This window comes from Quercus lobata, chromosome 4, assembly GCF_001633185.2.
Source record: "Quercus lobata isolate SW786 chromosome 4, ValleyOak3.0 Primary Assembly, whole genome shotgun sequence".
Lineage (NCBI taxonomy): Eukaryota > Viridiplantae > Streptophyta > Magnoliopsida > Fagales > Fagaceae > Quercus > Quercus lobata.
The window spans coordinates 82,391,040-82,411,982 of NC_044907.1; the positions used below are offsets into that span (position 1 = coordinate 82,391,040).

At 31.6% G+C, this 20,943-nt stretch overlaps 2 pseudogenes across 1 annotated transcript; both read right to left on the bottom strand.

Annotated features, from left to right (window-relative positions):
• Nucleotides 1-7,649: 7,649 nt before the first annotated feature.
• LOC115987335 lies at nt 7,650-10,959 on the bottom strand (annotated as a pseudogene).
• Nucleotides 10,596-11,794, bottom strand: LOC115987336 (annotated as a pseudogene). Its single transcript, XR_004091056.1, has one exon. The product of XR_004091056.1 is annotated as a G-type lectin S-receptor-like serine/threonine-protein kinase CES101 (transcript).
• Nucleotides 11,795-20,943: the final 9,149 nt, after the last annotated feature.

Here is a 20,943-nt window from a genome sequence, read left to right on the forward strand (position 1 = left end):
AGGTGATTGTTTTTTCAATGGATAGAATAATTGAAATTTTTATGTTAATCTATTTAATTCTTGAAAAAAATAACATATATAGGAAGAGTTCTCATTTTTTTTTTTATGAGGGTAAGCTGCCTACTCTCACAATCAAATTGTTTGATGATATGAAGGAGATTAAAAAAGAAAAATCTGCACTACACTGCACTGTTTCAAACTTTCTGCACTGCACTATTTCTCTTCTATTAATGTTTCTTGGCCGAAAATTGGATTCTTACTGTTTTGCAGGTAGGGATTTAGCATTTTGATATGTGGCTTATTTGGTAATACAACTACAAGACGAGGAAAGTCAGGTATTTACCAGTCTTTCCTTTATTCTGTACTATATATTGCATATTTATTGGTAATATGTTTGTAGAAAGAATTTGAAATTGGAATATGATTGCATATTTAAGTTTCTTGGTTATCTCAAACTTGGTTTTATGTTTGGTTTAATTGTTTCATCTCAAGATTTTCATTGTTTTAATTACTTCTATGTACAATTTGTATTTTATCAAATAATCATGGTTTTTTTTTTTTTTTTTTTTTTTTAAATTCTGAAGTTAGTATGTGAATGCTATATTTTTCTTCAATTAAGAAGAAAAATACAACTAAATGACTATAATCTCAAGTATGGATGAGAATTCTACACCGTCAAGAAACTTTTTGACTCTTTTGAAGAAACTGACAAAGCAATTTAGCTTGATAAAATGATAGAAGTACATATTCTTTAATTTAGCAAAATTACAAATATGATATTTAAGATGTATATGTTATAATACATTCTTCAACCTGTTCTATTTCTAGGCTTACATCAATGATAGTTCAAATGAATGTAGTAACAACTTATCAATTGAAGAAGATGGTGATTGTACAAAATTTCAAAAACTTGATGTTCAAAGCAATGTGTAACTCAAACCAACATCTGTACTCAAGGAAAACAAAAGGGCATATTCAGGGACTACTACAAAGCAACAAAGGAAGAAGATACAAAAAACACTTTAAAGTTGTCTTTCAATCTCTAAGATTTTCTATGCACAATTTGGTTTTAATGGATTTGTGATTTTGGTACTAAAGACACATTGGAACATAGGAAACTTTTTTGCTTTTATGCACAATTTGTAATATATTATTGTAATATATTACTTTATAATATTTGTATTGATCTCATTTTTAATATTACCCCATAATATTACATGTTTCATCTTATATTAGAGTCAATTTAGCTTTCAATAATTGAAATTAGAGAGATGTTTAAATTTGAACATGTTAACATTTGATTTAAAACTATCCCGTGCATCGCACGGGTTTGGGAATAGTTAATCTTAAAGCTAAAGTGAATTCTGTGCTGAAAGATAAAACATGGAATTGGAGGCCTGCTAGATCTAAAACTCTTTTAACTATTCATAGTCAACTATTTCTTGTTGAACTTAAAAATGAGGATAAAACCATTTGGCAAGCTACTAAATCTGGGAAGTTTTCTTGTGCTGCAATATATGTTGAGATTAGAGATAAATCTAGCGAAGTTGAGTGGTGAAAGCTACTTTGATTCCATTTAACTATCCTGAAGCATTCGTTTATTGGTTGGCTAGTTGTAATCAACAAGCTACCCACACAAGATAGAATGACCAAATGGAGGTAATTGGGTGATAGCTTATGGTTTTTTTGTGTGTGTGTGTGTGTGTGTGTGTGTGTAGAAATTGCCTTAAAAATAGAGATCAGCTCTTCTTTGCATGTTGCACGGACACGGCATTTTTGGCCCAGTACCCATGTGTGACGTGTTGGACATAGGTACTAATAAGACAAGCCCAAAATCTATGTTTGAAAGGTGTCCTTTTTTTTTTTTTTTTTTAAGATTTCGACACATTGCTGACACGACTTAGACATGTCATCGACATGGCTCCGTCACAATGGACACAGAAAATCTTAAAAATAAAATAAAAAGCTTAGGACACTTACCATTGATCTTGTTTGATGAAAGCCCTTGCTTGCCTCTATTCTAGGATTGAAGCTCACACAGCACACACACTCTCACTCCCCTCTCACTCCTCAGTCCTTAACTGAGCCCCTCTTTGTCCTTCATCTATGCTAAGATTGGTAAGTTGTTGACCACCATAGGGCGTAGATCGACAACGACCACAGCTTCTCCAACAACTCCAAAGCCTCTCTCCCTCCGCCGTTTCTCTCTCTCTCTCTCTCTCTCTCTCTCCCCTTCAAGTATCGCACTTCTCTCTCTATCTTTTCGTTGTTCTTTCTTTTTTTGATTTGGCCCTTTGGCTTTGGGTTTACACACGTTTTTTTTTTTTTTTTGGTTGGGATACACGTGTATTCTTAATTCTTATATATAATAGGTTTATTTATTTATTTATTTTTTGGGTTTTATAATTTTAATTTTATGTGTGTTTTTTTTCCCTTGAAATCTACAACTACCTCTACGTTGTACTTTAAACATTTTATGGGTGTTATTGTACTACTTTGGGTGTTAGTTTTCTTCCTGAGCTTACAAAAATGTTTTCTCCCCAAAATGAAGAGGAAATTGAGTGGTGATGCATTTTTTCTTGATTGACAAAAATGTCCATGTGCATGTGCACATGGTCTTTGTCCATATGCCTTTTTTTATTTTTTTATTTTTATTTTTTCTGGGCAGTAACATTTGCCTCTTCTTTTTCTTTTTTCTTTTGATTTTCTAGGGCCTGGCTGTGATAATTGAATTTTTTATATTTTTTTTGTATTTTTTTTTAAATAGATGTGATTTTTTTTTGGACAAGATTTTTATTTATTTATTAATAATTTCTGGTGATTGCTCTTTTTTTTTTTTAATTTTTTTTTTAATTGGGCATCATTCTTTAATAAGGGTATATGAGTAAATTTATTCAAACTTATTTTTTCCATCCTTCCATTTTTCCACTCTCAACCAAACTAAAATGAGAGAAAAATTAAAATCTTTTCTATATATCCTCTCACTTTCCTATTCTTCCACTATTTTATATCCTCCCACTTTTCCACCATTCCAACCAAATGGACCCTAACCCTAACTCCTCATAGGTAGAAAGATTAGCACACCAATTTACTTTATGTAGAAATTCTTTTTTTTTTTTTTTTTGAGAAATGTGGAAATTCTTAAGCATTATCTTCCATGAAAGCATAAAAGTGGTGTATATTTGACATCCCATTTGAAACTACGTACATCTAATCTAATCTAATACTATATATAATAGCAGAAGCCTTTAACGAGGTGCTGGCACGTTAGGAAAAAAGGCCCCCCTTCAAATGCTGCCACGTCTACAGTTTAAAGGCTCGCACGTCACATTGTTTGAGGACTCTTTACCCAAAAAAAAAAAAAAAAAAAACTGTTTAAAAACAGTCACACGTCAAAAAACAAAATCTGAACACAGCCCAAAACTGTTCATGCCCATCTTCTATTTATTTTATCTGAAACAACGCAGCCCAAAATCCTCCAATCTGTCTTCTATTTCTTCTTCTTCATCGCCCAAATCTCAAATAACCCCTTCAAAGCCTCATAAATCTCCCCTCAAAGCCTTCCTCTGCATCTCCAACATCCCCAACCACCGCCTGTTTTCCATTCCCAAGATTTTTCCTCTTAAACCGTTTACAAGGTTTAGGTTGGCGTTCACAATGTCTGAGTATTGGTGGTATACACTATTTTTTGGCATGCCGACAAATTGGCGATTGAGACGAATCAAGTTTCAAGGACTAAGACAGTTTCATTGGGGAGACGCTATGTTGTATTTGCTTAATGGGTTTTGGCCAGAATCATATTGGCGTCGGGTAGATGATATGGTGTGTTGGCTTTTGTTTTCGATTTTGCTATTACTCTTGCTCTACCTCTATGTGCCGTTTGGTTTCATTGGGGTTGCTCTGCACTGCTTTTCTGTTTAGTTGCATTGCTTTGTGTTGGTTTTGCTTTTTTGCCATTTACTCTCTACAATTCTCATGTTACCCTATGTAGGTTCAATCCCTTTTGTTTTGTATTTTCCCCTAATCATAAGGACTCGAGGTTTTGGTAAATGGTCATAAGAATTGGGGTGACATGAGGCTTTTATTGTTGTTCTTAAATTCTTAATTAACGTTAAGAGTTTTAGCATATTTGATAGTTTGATTGTGGCTTAGCCAATTTTATAGAAATTATGCTTCAAAAACGTCAAAAGGGTACTAAGCAGATTGCATCAAAGAAGAATACAATTTGAAGTCTAATGTCTCAATGTATTTTATAAATAACATACTCTTACAAGCAAGACAAACAAATGGACGTACTACATTACCCTATGAATTTTAATGAATTTCATTGTATTGTTAAGTTTTTTATTTTTTTTTTTAAAAGAGTAAACTAAATGTATTGTTAAGTTATTGTATGTCATCTTCTTTGTACATATTGCCATGAATTTTTTTGGAAAATTACATTGTAAATAAAGCTGGATTGTTTCTTCAAGATTGCTGGCTTTTGTAAGTTGGGTCAATTATATTAATAAGTATGGTTTATTTATTTATTTTTTCCATTAATACTTCTTTTGCTACTATGGATTACCTCCACTTTTGGATGATTCTAAATCACATCATGTGACTAAGATTGGTTTGAAAATGTTGCTGATAAAAAGGGTTGGTATGTTACTAGGGATAAAGTCTAAAATTTCATTGATAGTATTCCCCCTCTCCCCTGGTATTGAGTCCATTTTTTAAGGCTTTTGCTACTGGAATAAGCATTAAGTTATGTTTTATATTAAGGTATATTTTTATACTTTTTTGGTATCATCTTGTTATTTAGCATTGGAGTATTTTTGTTAAGATAGAAGTGGGATTAATGTATGATTGTGTACGAAATTTGTGAGGACTTTCTTAGTGACTTCTCCTCCACTATAGAGTTATGTACATTTTTTGTATGTACCCTTGGTCTTTCTGATTGGAAGCCTTTTATTCTGGTTTTTCTTGGGTTTGAAAAGTGGTTTGGTCTGGTAATAGACACATTATTAATTGGCTTATAGTATGCATCTTAGAGTTTGATAGGCTTCGTATTTTGGATGATGTATGTCACATTGTTGGGCTCTTCTACTTTAATGAAGATTTGGAATCTTTTTGGGGAGAATACTAAAAAAAATCAAGTATCTGCAATATTTCATTATGCAACACTAATACTTGAGGTGGTAGATAATTTGCAGTTGGTTCATTGTGATAACTTTTTTTTTCTCCCTCCAATCTTTCTCTTATCAATTTTTTTTTTCTTCCTCAGGTCATAGCTGATTGATTGTGTTATGTGGAATCTACAACTGTATAGGAACCTTGCTCTTCTATAGTTTTAGAGTTAAGATGAGGACAGGTTCCATGTGCTTTTCCATCTTGCAAGTTCCTAGATGCAGAATCCCCACATTAGCTACTTTTTGGAGGGAAAGCTTCCACAGTTTGAGTAGGACTGACAAAAATAGTTCTATCTTTAGGCTACTTGGTTCTAATATCTATGGGCTTGAGAGAGGTTACATTAGGAAATGGACTCGAAGTCCTGTATTTACAAACACAGAGGAAGGAAATAAAACCACCTAGCAAAGTAAACCAAGCAACATTGGGCATGAAATTTTAGATTGAGTGGTTTCAAAAAGTGATACATTTAGTGTAAATAAGACAGAGATTAATCAATTCCACAATACTGAATACTGTGAATCATAAGATTTACTTCCTATAGATTATTGAAATAAATAAATATATATATATATATATATGACTACACAATAGAGAAATATAAGAGAAAAATTGATTACTTTCAAAAGAATAATCCACAGTATGATTGTTTTTATTGTGTTTGTCTTAGTGTTTTGGATTTGAGTACTTATAGATGATTTACTTTTATTTATTTATTTTATGAATAGATGATTACATAATAATGGGTTTTATGAATAGATAATTACATAATAATGGGTGAAAAGTTTCATAAATTCCATAACTTGGGTGTGCGTATAATCTAATATTTTTGTTTTGTTTATCACTACAAGGGTTGTTGTTAACATATTTTCTCTATATCATTGCAGATTTTTGGGGATTGTGAGCTTTTTCTTTTTTTGTTTTGCAATTGAAATTTAGGGCCAAGATTAAGATTCGATGTCGTTTTTATGGGTTATGCCTTATGAATTGGTTTGGTTTTAGAATTTGAGATTCCCATCTACTATTGATTATGCATTTTATTTGTTGTAGGTGGAATTTTGTTTTGTTTATATGTTGTGGCTTGATTATTCACTACAGCCTTTTCTTTTTCCTTTTGCGATTAAAAAGTTGGATTCAATGTCCCTTTTAAGGGTTATATATTGGTTTGGTTTTAGAATTTGAGATTCCAATGTACTATTAATTATGCATTATTATTTGACTAATATTTTTTTTGACTTTCTGTTTCATAAAACTGTAGCGATTTTTCTCTTTTAAACTTTTTGGTTGTAAAATTTTCTCTAATCACATGGTTTAATTCATTGTGGTTCCTAGGAATGGTAGATTTGGTATTTGAAATGGTGTTGCAAGTTTTAATTCGATGTGATTTATTGTGGTTCCTAGGAATAGCAGATTGGCTATTTGAAATTGTCATGTAAGTTTTAATTGCTTAAAGTTAGATTCTTTTTTTTTTTAGTCTCTCATAACAAGGAAGTACACACATGATGTGATTTGAAAAAACTAATTTTTAAAATTTTTAGAGGATATTGGACATTATATGCTTAAATATATTACGTTATTTAAGTTTGAATATATGTAGTAGAAGTATGATAACTAAGTTTATGTTGGATACAAAGTTCATTAATATGTAAAATGATTCCGTGCATTGCGCGGGTTAAACACTAATTTATTTAAAGTACAAGTTTTTTTCTTCAATTTTTCAAATATAAAACTTTTTGAAATAATTAATTTTCAAAAAGTTGAAAAATAATTTGTACGTAAAATAATAAATAAAGAGCGTAATCGACCAGTTTATCGTAAATAAAACCTCCTAGCTGAATATATAAATTAAAAAGTTTAAAAGTCAAAACGTATAAGATCAGATCCTTATAGAACAGGGTCAAACCTCCTAGCATTAAGTTTACTCTTGTCATATGAAGATTGAACCGAATTTGTCATATGAAGGCCGCATCAGTTAGACTTTTGGCTTAACTACTTTTCTATACATCATTTTTCTTTTAACAAAGGCTATTGGATGACAATATCGTGATTGACACTAAGACAGTTAATTCTTTGTCTTTTTTACGTGGAATTATGACCAAGAGAACATAATGTTTATACCTTCGTGGAAAGTATACACAAGCTTTTCTAGCATGGGTCCCTTATTTTCCAACCTGTTGCAATGAAATTCCTTTCGTAGAATTTACTAAAAAGGAGAAGTCGTGCCAGCTTTAACATAAAAACTTTCATATAGTAGAATTTACCGCGCATTGAATCATTAATTAAGACACGCACATCATTTAATGTCTCCCATTTTTTAAAGTTAACTTTGATGCAACGTTTCTCAAAAAAAAAACTTTGATGCAACCACTAGTTAGGAAAAAGCATGCATAGCAAAAGCAATTAGAAATCATGAAGGAGAAGTTATATTAGAATAGAGTTAAAGGAAGACCAAGCCTGCAAAAGTCAAAAAAGTTGCATTGGTAGCAGCCAAAATACGGTGTTTCAAAAGTCAAAACTTGAGTACAATAATTTGGCAAGTAAAGTTCTGGCTTCCAAACAATTTCATTGATGAGGAAAACTATGATGTGTCATGCAAGATCACAAAAGAAAATCATTCCCTCATCGGGCATCTATATCAGAAATGGACAAGCCATTCACTGTATGAATTTCTAATTCATTATTAGGAGTATTCGCCTCAATTGCTTTCTTTCCAATAGAAAAAGCTGGTTTTTTAGGTAAAGGCAATTGTGTACTTTCATTTGTCAACATGGATAGCATATCTGACGTGGTAGGACGATCAACTGCACTATCTTCCACACATAAGAGACTGACGTGAATGCATCTCAATACTTGATACTCAACACATGAATCCCTTATTGTTAGATCAACTAATTCTAGCCCTTCACCTTCTTGCCATAAATCCCATGCCTGAAAAGAAAAAAGGAAAGGTAATAGTCATTTAAAATGCTGGGAACAAACAACCACGAAACTGTATATGATTTAAGTCTATATATATTACATACATATCCAACTAGATTGAGCACATGGTCAGCATGATAGAAGCTATTACTTCTTCTACCACTCAAGATTTCAAGCATTAGGACTCCAAAGCTATAGACATCAGACTTGATTGAGAACACACCTTCCATAGCATACTCAGGAGACATATATCCACTACACCAAAACAAAAAATAAACATCATCATTTCACAAATTAAACATTATAGGAGCACTAATATTGTTCAATTAGCAGCAAATTAAATGCAAGATTGTGGATGCACTGTTTACTTCTTTTAGAAGAATGATGTCTAGTTAACTTACTATGTTCCAACAATTCTATTAGTATTTGCTTCCAGTTCATTTTGTTTGAAAATTCTTGCCATGCCAAAATCAGAAATCTTCGGATTCATACTTTCATCAAGGAGTATGTTGCTAGCTTTTAAATCTCTATGAATAACTTTCAACCTTGAATATTTATGGAGATAGATCAATCCTTGAGCAATTCCTTCAATTATACTGAAACGTTTCTTCCAATCTAGTAGCTTTCTTCTATTCGAATCTGCCAAAATAAAAATTTACTTAAAAAAATATATAAATTGGTTGAAGAAAACAAATGTATTCATAGGAAAAACTTAAGATAACAAAATTGGATGTTTTCAGACCAAATAGAAAGTAATTCAAGCTTTTGTTGGGCATATATTCATAGATCAGCATCCTTTCTTCTCCAAAAATGCAACAACCAAGTAACTTCACAAGATTCGTGTGTTGGAGTTTAGATATGAGTATCAACTCATTCTTGAACTCATTTATTCCTTGTCCTGAATTTCTTGATAGTCACTTTACGGCTATGTTTCGTTCTGATAGTAGTTTTCCCTGATGTGATGACCAGATAATTAATGTTTAAGCTAATGTTATACATAAATCAATTTTGACATCTCTCTTTGGAACTTGTTTAGAGCTTACTCTGTAAACAGGTCCAAAGCCCCCTTCTCCAAGCTTGCTTTCTAATGAGAAGTTATTTGTGGCGGCCATGATACATTCATAGCTAAATACACTTACATCATGCCCCTTCCTTCCATCATTAGGAATTTCATCGATGGTAATTGATTTATCTGATATCACCAAATCAGGCAACTCTTGTTCATCCTTTGATCTACTATTTTCTGTATAAATTTATATGAAATGAGAATAACCATTAAATTATAACAATAGTCATGAAAATACAAAAAAATCAATTTGTAACTTTTCTACCTTTAACAGTAACTTTTTTCCTTCTTTGTAGACAACACAGTGTATAGATTAAAATCACAAGTAGAGCAATGGCGGCGATAACAGGACCAATCCATATCCACTTATTTTTTCCTGTATTTAGTCATAAGCAGCCATGTTAGTAATCATCATTTGAGAATTCATTTTATTTTATCCTTTTGTTGAAAACTATCAATTCCATATTAATTGAAAAAAAAAAAAAAAAAAAGTAGAATTTGAGATTTCAAGTTTATTTAATTTATTATTATTTTATTTAAAAATTGTGAGGATTGAGTGTGAGCCATTTAAAAACGGAAAATTTATCAAATACTATTTCTTGGAGAGGCCTTATTAGCCGAAGATATCTAAATGGGCCTAGCATGTTGAGTCTTGGTACATGTAAACAGAGTTGGCTTTAGCCCAAAAAAAGAACTATAAAAAACTTTATTAATGCAAATGGCACTTAGCCCAATCACACTTCTCTTTAGTGACAACAGTTATCTCATGGAGTAGACTTCTCACAAGTTGTGGGCTCATCCTCCATACCTGAAGAGTCCACAGCCTATGAGTGTGATGGTTGGGCCTACCCATCTAATTTGTTCTATGATCTATGGGCCTACTAGAGCCACCCACGACCTTTTTCAAAGAGATTTTTTTATCTCTTTGTGTGGTGAAAATCTATCATGTATTCATTATCTCGGTGGATGCATATAATACCACCTATTTAGTAAAGGGATATACTTGTGGCCTAGGTTTCCTGACAACTCTGCTTAAAAAACACAAGATTTGTGTTGACTTGTTGTAATGGGGTTGAAAAGTCACTCTAAATTTATTGTTGTCAAATCAAAAGACATTATTATAAAATGTTTGTTCTTTGTAAAGTTACGGTGTTTGCGACACAACCACATGATTATTACTATTTTTATGAGGTGAAATATTGAAAGAATGATATTAGATTTTTTTATTTTTTTTTAACAATTTGTTAAGGTAGTAATTAATTAATGATTAGAGTAAAATTATTTTCACATAAATTTTTTACAAATAAAAAGTTACTTGAACAATTACTAAAAAAAAAAAAAAAAAATGGGAAGAAGAAGAAAGTTTGTCTCGTACTAAAGAAATTGAAAACTTCGTGCATTTGTTCATGTCAAAAACAAATCAAGCAAACTCACCTTTTCGAGAAGGCTTTAATGATAGCGTATATACAGAAGTTGAACCAACCGAGTTGCTCTGAAGGAACATCGACATATCTGTCCAAAACCGGCACCCAGTACCATTTTCATAGAGAGAAGCAAAAGCCACATAGCTACAGTTGCTCAAGCAAGTAGCTCTACAATCACTGAAGCCAAGCCTTGGACTTGACAAGTTAGTTGAATGATCTCCATCTTCAACAAAATAACCAGATCTAACATCAAATGGGTCACTAGACACAATCTCCCGCTTACACTCCCATCTCTTGCATCCCCCATTAGTGTTATAGCCATCACAAGCATCCACTCGTGCAGTAACAGGTCCTTCCAAATCCTTCATTTGCCCTATAGGAGTTAGCACTCATTTGGACAATTTGCTTTGGTTTTTATTTATGAAAGAAAAATATTCCTCATCCTCATTTGAAACAGTAACAAAATCATACATGCATGGACCTTGTTTCGTCTGGTAAATTATTTTGATATGTTGTGCCTCTCAACACCCCACTTTCCCAATAAACCACACCTTCTTTCTGAATGACTAATTGACGTCCATTAGGGTCACATCTAAGAGAGAAAGGACCAGGAACTGGGTAGTTGTCACTTAACCATGATGTAAGCGACCAAGTTAGATTATTTCTATGGCTGATACCTAATTTCATACCTGGTAAAAGGGTGTTTGTAGGATAATCAAAACTTTGCCACAACACTTGCTTTATAGTTCCATTAGAGTGCAATTCTCTCAAGACAAAATTGCCAGAATCCAATAGAATAGCGATAGTGTTATTGGTAGGTTGAGAAGAAGAGTGTAACACTATTGGATCACTACCTAGGCGTGTGATTTTAAGTGTTCCTGTGTTATCTAAGGTAAGTACTCCGGAGTTGTTGGCAATAGGTTTGCTTGGACTAGCCGACCATACTATAAAATTTGTGGCAAAGTCTGATATTCCCAACGACGACAAGGAGTTAGTAGTATTGCCCCATGGGAAGAACCACAAAGAGAAAGTTTTATTTGGAGAAGTTAGGTAAGATGAGGAATTGAGGGTGTCACCTGGTTTGAGACCATCACCTGCCCATGTTAAATTCCACCATTCTCCTGCAGCATAAGGAGTACTCCATATGCATGAGAAGAGGATCATGAAAAGAAGTTTGAGAAGGTGTACGGTTGTAGACATGATTATTGAGCTATGAATTGCTGTAGTTGTTGAAATAGAAATATATGGAACTCTACCTGCTGTAAATTATGTTGAAATAATGTTACTTTCCCATGTTAGGACCTAACGCAAAGAAATGTATGCAATTTCTTTCGTAGATTGGCGACAAGCGAAATAGTAAATGATGCGACATAAAGCGATGCGACATAAAATTTCCTATTACATTTTGAGATGTGGCTTTCTTTGAAAAATCAGTAAGTAAATTTTTTAAAAACATAGGTATGTTTGGGATTAGTGTTTAAACATTTTTTTTTAGTTTTTAAATAATATTATATGTATTTTTACATATTTTTTTTATCTATATATATTTTAAAAAAATATAAACAACATTAATAGAACAATATTAACAAATGGATCCTTAATTTGCACTAAAGTTTAAATTAAGCAATGTAAATTTGGAAATTTATACTTTTTTTTTAGACAAGTTATTAAATAATCTTTCTTAAAAAGTTGGATTTTCTAAATAAGTTAAACAATATGGGACATAGTAAGTAACAAATATTGTGAGTTTCAGTTGGACCAATAACTAAAGTATTATATAAGGAACTAGTTTTTTAAAATTATTTTTTTTATGATACTATATGGATAGGTTGTAATCCATGCAAAACACCAAACAATTTAACATAATATGATTTTTTTTTTTTTTCTAAATATAAAATTTGATCATGATAGTTATTAATTGACATTTATTATTATAAGGAGAGAAGTATATATTCTTTCTTTATAAGTTTCTTCTAATATCTTTCTAAAAAAAAAAAGGTTCTATATATATATATATAGAAAGAAAAGCGAGCATATAATTTGACCTTATTAATTAATATTTTGTGAGCATTGTCTGAGTTACTACTAGTTTAAAACAACTTCATTAAAAAAAAAAAAAAAAAAAAAAAAAAAAAAAAAAAAAAAACCTAAATTTAAAACAATACATAAATGTCCGCCAAAAAAGAGAGAAGCGTAGTCTTTTAGGTCTCATCTGGGAGGAGGGAATGGAATGGAATGGAAAGGAATGAAAAGAATCATTTTAGAATATTCTTCCATTCTCTTGTTTGGGAGTTTTAATGGAGGGAATGGAAAGTTCATTCCCTTGTTTGTGAGTTTAAGTAGGAGGGAATGGAATGGGTCACTCATTCCTCTCTATTCCCTTAAAACCTCAAATTTTCATTCCCCCCAAAATTGGGAGGAATGGGAGGGAATGGAATTAAATTTAATGATTTTTTTTATTAAAACTCCCAAATTACCCCTATATATTCAATTCTTTATTTTAAAATAGAGGTCTAATAGTAATATTGTCGTAAAATGATTCCATTCCATTCTCTCCATGTTACTCCCAAACAAGATTACTTACATTCCATTCATTTCCATTCCTTTATTTTAAAAACATCAAATTAAGGTTACTTAATTCCATTCCATTCTATTTTTTTCCATTCCTTTCCCTTACTTAAATACATTCCATTCCATTCTATTCATTTCAATTCCCTTATGATTATTCAATTCCATTCCATTCCATTCCATTCCATTCCATTCCCTTATGAACTCCCAAATGGAGCCTAAGGCTCCGCTTGGGAGGAGGGAATGGAATGGAATAAAAAGGAATGAAAAGAATCATTTTAGAATATTCTTCCATTCCTTTGTTTGGGAGTTTTAATGAAGGAAATAGAAAACTCATTCCCTTGTTTGGGAGTTTAAGTAGGAGGGAATGGAATAGATAGGAGGGAACACTCATTCCTCCCTATTCCCTTAAAATTTCAAATTTTCATTCCCCCGAAATTGGGACGAATGGGAGGGAATAGAATTAGATTTAATGATTTTTTTACTATAAACTCCCAAAATACCCTTGTATATTCAATTCTTTATTTTAAAATAGGAGTCTAATAGCAATATTGTCATAAAATGATTCCATTCCATTTCCTCTATGTTGCTCCCAAATAAGATTACTTATATTCCATTCATTTCCATTCCTTTATTTTAAAACATCCAATCAAGGTTACTTAATTCCATTCCATTCAATTATTTTTTATTCATTTCCCTTACTTAAATACATTCCATTCCATTCTATTCCTTTCCATTCTCTTATGGTCATTCAATTCCATTCCATTCTCTTCCCTTATGAACTCCCAAGCAGAGCCTAATAGAATTGTGAATAAAGGAAGAATATATGTAAAATAACTTAACAAGGTAGTTTGTAGTTTGGACTTTGGAGTTAGAAGTGCTTACGGATGACTCCGCCCTCGTGGACATCTGGCAATTTTATTTTTTATTTTTTTGAGAACTCTAGCATTTTTAATTTCACTGATAAATTCTTGATTCTTTGAAAAACAATGCTAAATACGAAAAAAAAAAAAAAAAAAATTCTCAAGTTTTACATTTATTAACTTATCAAGTTGTTCTTGACTCTCATACTATCATATGATATTCTTTTTTAGAGAAGAATAAAATTGTTACTCTAATTGAATATAGTTTATGGTTTGTCTTTGTATTATAGGGTCCAGTTAATGTATGCTCTTAAGATATACATCAATTATTTATTTTAGAAATTTTTTTACATGAAATTGAAAAAACTATCAAAAAAGTTAAACACATTTTCATTTTCCTATAAAAAAATTTCTAAAATTGTTTATTAATGTATACCTAAGATCATACATTAGTAAAACCCAAATAATAATAACAAAATTATAAATTGTGATACTTATTGTTGTTTGAACCAAACCACTATAACTTTTCATTATTGACGTTTAACAGTCAATTCCTTGTCATTTTCATGTGGACTACGACCAAGAAAACATAATGTGAACTCCTTTTTTCCTAGGATGGGATCAGTATAAGAAATTTCGAAGTTAAGATGGCTCCCCGAGCTTCTCCAATTCCATATACAAGCAAGTCCCTTCATTTCAATCTTCTCCAAAGAAAATCCATAGCTTGGTGGCTCATTGTTGACAAAAGGACCCTGTCATCTATGCAAATATGACATTATTTGGTGATTTTTTTTTTCTTTTACTAATTAAGAATTTGATTCATACATTTGCATAAATGATATCATTTTATTGGTTAAAAAGACCATTTCAGTAGTCCTCTTTAGGGCCCTAATAATTTTGCAAACAAAATTTGACTAAAAACATGGATATAACTTGATGATTAAATAAATTCACATCATCCAAACAAGTCTTTGGATGACCAAAACACCATAAACATGCATTTAATACAAGAGTCGTTACCAACGGACGCACGCACAAATATGACTGTTGGCAAGATCATCAAATCACCTCATTAAACCATCAAAGGCGTTACCAAAGCAATTAAGGCCACTGTTGAAGACCTCCAGCCGTCAGAAAGATAGAGATCTATATAAACCACCTCAACATCTAAGAAAAAAAAAGGTACAAATACACATTGAAACATATTCTTTGTTCTTATTATCTCTCTCTCAACATCTAACTTTTTCACCGAAGACTTATTAGCTGGCACTACACTGGTGGCCTTGAAGGGAGAAACATCTTTGTTATTGTTTTGTAGGTTACGAACCCTCTTTCATTGGATTCCGTCTAGACAACCATTCAATTGACAAAATCATGCTTTATTGTAACTAATAAATACAATTTCCTTCGATATCTTTTTATTTAATGTGAATTTTGACAAATCTACTATTGTATTATATTTTATTCTTATATTCTCTGTGCTTACAAAATTTCCAGAAGCTCGAAAATTAATAGTCATATCATCAATTAAATGTTTAAATTTCAAGTTTTTGTTGTCTAAAATTATACACAATAAATAAGTTTATGAATCAAATAGCAAATAACATTGATTAACAGAAAATTAGACATGTTGTTAAGAACATAAAAAACTTACAATTCAATAGTTAGATTTTCAAAATACGCAATCATAATAATTTTTTTTATTGGGAATTATAGTCAAACTTTGTCTAATTTCTCCTAAAAAAACTACCAATTCTTGAGGGCAGTGTTTGAATATTTATGTGTGAGTAACGTGGTTAGTTAATTTGTGAAAGTCTAACATTAAATATTAATAACAAAAATGAGTGGTTAGGAAAAATATAATTAGACTCAAATTCATTTGCTTAACCCCCCAACTACAGACTACAGTCTCCCCAAGTTTCAGAAGATTTTTTTACAATTTTTGGAATATTATGCATTGAGACTTGAGGATATAGTAGGTTGGAGGAATTTTCTTACAAACCGGTTTAATGGAAAACATTTTTCAATATGTATCCCCCAAAGTCGTTTAGGTCAATGAACTCGTAAATCAAATAGCTAGAACTTCACCAAACCAAAACCCAGTCGTGCACGGAAGGGATTCAAGTCAACTCAATATAATCAAATATGCTGGCTTATGGTTGAAAATCTATCGTCTTCTATGCTTGTGTTTTGACTAGAAAAGTACTAAAATATGAATAGTTGATGATCAATCAGGTTTGGTAGCTTATAGTTGAAAATTTGCAATCTTTTATTATCACAGAGAGAGAGAGAGAGAGAGAGAATATAAATTAGGGGAGACTTGAGAGTTGAGAATATTTTGGGATTTAAACAATTTTTTTTTTTTTTTTAACAAACAAGAATATCTAGACCTCTTGAAATATTTGAATATTCTATATGTAACATTTGCATCAGAAAAGAAAATAAACTAGGCTTGTGATATGATATAAAAAATCATTGTTTGATTTACAAATTTTATAAATAATCTAAACTGAACCAGCTCAAGCAGCTTGGTTTTTCAAAAGCTTAAAATTGAGTCAAGACTCAAGCTAGGTAGCTGGTTGATGGGAAATCTTTTCGAAGAATAATTTAATTTCTTTTCTAGTTTTGCCCCACTATTTACCATAACGGAAAAATTTTGAATATATATATATATATATATATATATATATATTGGGTTAATAAGGTGAATATATTGAAAACAATAAACAACTATTACAAACTGGCCACAAAGGCCAAAGTAGTGGCAACACGCTTATAATTTAGATATATCTTTTGTTGTTTTACCGAAGGAAAGATACATTAGAAGAATAATATAAAATAGAGAACAGCAAAAACAGAGCTTGAGAGTGTCAAGTTTGTATTACAATAGGAAATACTGTTTTAATTTTAGAGCTTTAGCTTGATAAAGTGCCTTTGGAAATTGAAAAGGGTTTTAGGCTTTTAGAAATTCGACTGTTAGGAAAATCATGGGTTAAAGACTTATAAGTGCTTTCAAAATTTCAAATCGCTTGGGTAATTGACATGTACAACATTTACCAATTATCTTGATGATGTCTCTCTACTTCCTTAATGCATGGTCTTGTCATATAGGAAATTTTACCTGTGGTTTGGACAGTGGAGATTTGACGGTGGCGGAAAGGGACATTGGGATCGGAGGGCAGAGTGTTCTTGGCGTTGAAGAAGAGCAAGCTTGTGAGAAATCAAAAAACTGGAGAAATTTAGCAAGTGATCAACAAAAACTAGGTTTAAACTTACCTATGGGGAGTGAGAGTGATAGATGTGCAATGTACGATGGGTGAGGGCTTGAGATCAGAGAGATGGAGAGTGAGAGCTTGAGATCGAAGATAGAGGGTGAGGGCTTGAGAGTGACAGATAAAGGGTGAGGGCTGAGATCGAAGATGGAGGGTGAGGGCTTGAGAGATGGAGGCTTGGAGGGTGAGTGTTGAGATCGGATGGAGCGTGAGGGCTTGAGAGATGGAGGTTGATGATGTGCAATGGGAGAGGGTTGGAAATTTTTTACTATACAATTTATACAAAGCCTAAAGCTATGTTTTTAACCTGTGGGTATAGGCAAAATCTAAAGCTGCGTTTAAGAAACGTGCCCCATCCCAAACTAAAGCTACATTTTAAACACGCAACTTCAGACTAAATTTAAAGTTGTGTTTATAAAACGCGGCTTTAGGCAAGCTAGAGCCACATTTTATAAATGCACCCATAGTTAAGATTATAAAAAAATAATAAAAAAAGAGAAAAATAAATAAGAAGGTCCTATAGCCGCATTTTTTAAACATGGCAATAGCTCCTCCCCCAAAAATGCGGCCATAAACACTAAAAACGCAGCTATGGACATATTCTATAGCCACATGTTTAAAATGTGGCTTGTTTTGCCTACTTTAAGCCGTGTTTTTTAAAAACGTGGCTTTATCCCGTCTGTAGCTACGTTTTTACAAACTCAGCTTAAAAAAACGTGGCCTAAAACCCACGTGTTTTGTAGTGATAGCTCATTGAGGTTCATAAGATGCATAGGTTGTTGGCCTTGAATAGATAATTAGATATCCATCTTAAAGAATGTAGTTATCTTTGACAAGGTGCGATGCACTATAGAGGGCATGATAGATCTATTATACAATAGATAATGGTACTACTTTGATTAGGCCTTAGGCCCAACCTAACTGGTAATAGAATCCATCCATTAGACCGTTGATTCTTGCCTCTACATTCGGCTTGTATCTTTGTCACTTGGACAATTGTGGCATATGTTGTGTCATTTTACATTATCTTAAATAAAATTTTATTTATTTATTTGGTATCATGTGAATATATACTATATAATAATGGAACTTTTACAAAACTTTTGTTACTTCCATCATCAACATTTTTTTTTTTTTTAATTTTCATTTTATTTGACCTTTCATCTTCTTCAACTATTGTGTTCTTATTTCAGCATTTCATCTCCTCAAATTGTTGCTTACTTAAATTTTCCATTTGATTTCTTTTATGAATTTTTAAATTTTACTATTTCACTTTGTTCAACCTTCAATCTAATTTAACCATTCCTCTTTTATCTTATTTTTCATAAAAGATTTCTATTACTTCATTTCCATCTCTCTCCCCTATTTCTTTAAAGTATTGTAGCCAACAAAAAAAACTCAATATTCTCCCTCTTTCTTTGATTTTGTTTCTCTGTTGGAGGAAATATTTTTATTGTTTCTACCATTTTTTCCCACTAATAGTTCAATTAGTGCCAATATAGAGTACTTTTTCCCACATTAAAACTACAAATTTGTTCACCCAAAAAAGATAAAAAAATTAATAAAACTTAGTAAAGTCTCATAATTCAACATTTAATGGATCACTAAAAAAACCCCTCAAATTCTCACTTAAATAATAACAAATTAGTAACCCAAACTCAATTCAACTTAAAATGGTAAAGAGAGAAAATTTTTTTTTTTTTTTTTTGAGGGGGTAAAGAGAGAAAATTTGTGATTGTGAATTGAAACACCAAAACACCAAATTGCATAGACCAAAATATATTTGCCAAAAAGAGAAACAAATATGATGTTGCAATTATGAAAAAAAAAAAACATTAGTGGGAAAACAAAAACGTGGTAGAAACAATAAATAAAATCCTTCAAAATAGGAACAAAGCTGAAGAAATAAAGAGAGTACTGTCATTTTTTTTTGTCGACAAAACTTGGAATGAATTGAGAATTCGAATTTGAGTTAGTAATTAGATGTTTTACAAGTTATAATTTTTTTATTGGTGATCTGTTTAAATGTTATATTATGAGACTTTGCTAAGTTTTATTTTTATTTTTAATCCTTTTAGGTGGACAAATTTTCAATTTCTATGGAGAAAGTAATTTTGAGAGGTTATCAACAAGAAGTTTTTTTTCCTAATTAGTTCAGTTAATCATTGCTAATCAACAATTACTAATATGATATTTTGTGTTTGGTTTGCAAAGCATCTTCATATTCAGTTGATATTTACGAATGTATTGAAATAATCAGTGTATTCAATAAAAAACATCATAATTGTACTTTTGTTATATATATTTTGAAAGAGATCGAACTATAATATTATATGATAATGTAGTGGTTTGGTACTAAATACAACATTGAAATAGAGAACTAAAAGTTGAAGTTTTATAAATAGTAGGAAAACTGTATTTTTCTCTTTCCTTTCGAACTATCATAATTGAGAAATATGCGCCCATTTGTGTGCAGTCTTTAAATGTCGAAAGATAGGCACCATGCTTTTTCTTAAATAATTAAAAAAATTAAAAAGAGAGAGAAAAAAAAGAAGAAGCTAAAATATCGGTTTGCACCCCAAAACGTTAAAAAGTTCTTTTTTGTTTCTAAATTTTTGCACTGTTCTATTTTTTGTCATTCCATCTATACCCGTTACTTTAATTTCTACATGACCTAACAGAAAGATGAGGTGGTATATATTAATTCCAATTTGCAATTACTTGGACCAAAAATTTTTTTTATAGCTTTTTTATAACATAAAGGCAGAATATGTGGCATCCAATGGTGAATCACACGTGGGGATAAACCTTTGGAAAGAAAAAAATTAACCTCCGCAAACAAAAAAAAATCTCAAATCATGATTTGTTGTAGTTTCATGCAGTTTAATTATGTTGTGTAAAACTACCCACTTCTTGGTGAGACCAAGGTCTCCCCCAATATTATCAACCAAAAATGTGAATTTACTAACACAAAGTTACGTAGTGGAGGCAAGCCACGGCGAATACCAAGGCTAAGCTTGCAAGATATGCAATATGGAACCCAAGAAAAATTATCAAACACTTAGAAGGCATATACAGTGCACAGTTGCGCACTCAAGAATTGCGTAGTTTGACACTAAACTTACATGCACGATGTTAAATTACTGATTCCTCAAAAACTTGATCATTTAACCTTATAATTCTAACAATCTCCTCACTTGTGGGCTCAAATTACCTTTTAATAGTTGAAGTCCAACATGTGAGATTATAAATGAGAGGAAGATTGAAGGAAATAAGGATTAAACATAAAACTTATCGCTTTAATATCTTGTTAAATTACCAATTGTCCTAAAAGTTTAAACTATTAAAAAATGGTAAATTTGATTATTTAACCACATAATTCTAACACACAATGACTCAGGTCAAGCTTCGAATAATCCACTATAAATAGCAAGTTACCATGGTCTTATACTCAACTCCACCACAATGAAGCCATCTAAACACCTTTTGAGACACTTGCTTTAATAGGTTTCAATGGCCATGGGTCCATGGTAGGAGGAAGGAAAAACTCCCACAAAACCTTGCCTGTTTCTCTCTTTTGTGTGTTTTTCTCTCTATGTGCTACTGCTGAAAGGCTTGAGAACATGGGCCTGGACACAAAACCTTGCCTGTTTCTCTCTTTT